Source organism: Thalassophryne amazonica, chromosome 1 (assembly GCF_902500255.1).
Source record: "Thalassophryne amazonica chromosome 1, fThaAma1.1, whole genome shotgun sequence".
Classification (NCBI taxonomy): Eukaryota; Metazoa; Chordata; class Actinopteri; order Batrachoidiformes; family Batrachoididae; genus Thalassophryne; species Thalassophryne amazonica.
The window spans coordinates 159,280,484-159,282,227 of NC_047103.1; positions in this window are offsets into that span (position 1 = coordinate 159,280,484).

A 1,744-nucleotide genomic window follows, 5' to 3' on the forward strand; every position below is an offset into this window, starting at 1 on the left:
TTTCCTCAGAAATTTGAAAGGTTTGCAAAAAATTCTTGCAGACTTGTGAGTTTAGAATTTCAGAGCACACCAGTGTTTTTTCCTTATAATTCAAGACCACACCTGCCCGTTCTCCATGTAATGTGGAGCTGCATCAGGAATGGCATCCAACTTGTGCCAGTCCAACATGCAGATCCATATTTAATCTGCTGTGGTGACCCCAAACAAAAAGGAAGAGACTGAAAAACTTATCCTTGTAAAAAAAAAAAATTTTTTTAACAGTCCTCTTCCAGCTCTTTTTGTTCTGGAGTCTGTCCCAGCAGTCATAGAGCATGAGCCGGGGTACACCCTGGACAGGATGCCAATCCCTTGCAGGGTCACACATAGACAAACAAACATGCACACCCACACTCACTCCTATGGACAGTTTAAAAGTTTCCATTTTACCTAACCTGCATCTCTTTGGATGTGGGAGGAAGCCGGTGTCACAGACCAGACGATCTGCACCCCCCCCCCCCCCCCACTAAAATCGGTCCACCTGCCTTCACTGTGCATGTGTCATGTCGCACCACAGCAGCTCATCTGAGACGGAGTCTCTTCACCCAAAGCAATCAAATGGATTAATGTGATTATTAATCATCAGATGATAAAGGTGAAATCTCTTAAATCATTCTGAAGTCAGTCTTAAGCAGAAACTCTGCGAAACTCAGTGACGCTTTGAAATGACCGACGCACAGTGAACACATCAGCTAACAACTTATGTAGCCACGGCGCTCTGATCGCTTCATCCGTCTTTCATTATGAAATAATGCTGAATTTATGTGGAAATGATTGTTGTACAACAGCTTCAGATATCTGTCGCTGAGATAGACAATGACAGGAGTGCAGTTTTAAGCAGAAATGAGGTGTTAATCCGTGAGCTGCGGCTAATGACGCATGCGCAGTGAAGGCAGGACGGACTGATTTTTAAGGGGGGCCATGCAGTCGGTGACACCAGAGCACCTGGGGGGAACCATTCTGGGCTTGTTATTCTTTTCTAGTTTTATTTTTTTGTTTTAATACCTATAATAGCACTAATACACTGCCATAGTAAGTATTGGTAAGTTGGAAATGAAAGATTTTTCCCTTTAAGGGCAGGTCAAGTGTCCATGAGTGATTTAATCTGCAAGCAATGACATTGCTTGACATACAGTAGTGTTCAGAATAATAGTAGTGCTATGTGACTAACAAGATTAATCCAGGTTTTGAGTATATTTCTTATTATTACATGGGAAACAAGGTACCAGTAGATTCAGTAGATTCTCACAAATCCAACAAGACCAAGCATTCATGATATGCACACTCTTAAGGCTATGAAATTGGGCTATTAGTAAAAAAAAGTAGAAAAGGGGGTGTTCACAATAATAGTAGTGTGGCATTCAATCAGTGAGTTTGTCAATTTTGTGGAACAAACAGGTGTGAATCAGGTGTCCCGTATTTAAGGATGAAGCCAGCACCTGTTGAACATGCTTTTCTCTTTGAAAGCCTGAGGAAAATGGGACGTTCAAGACATTGTTCAGAAGAACAGCATAGTTTGATTAAAAAGTTGATTGGAGAGGGGAAAACTTATACACGGGTGCAAAAAATTATAGGTTGTTCATCTACAGTGATCTCCAATGCTTTAAAATGGACAAAAAAAAACCAGACGCGTGGAAGAAAACGGAAAACAACCATCAAAATGGATAGAAGAATAACCAGAATGGCAAAGGCTCACCCATTGATCAGC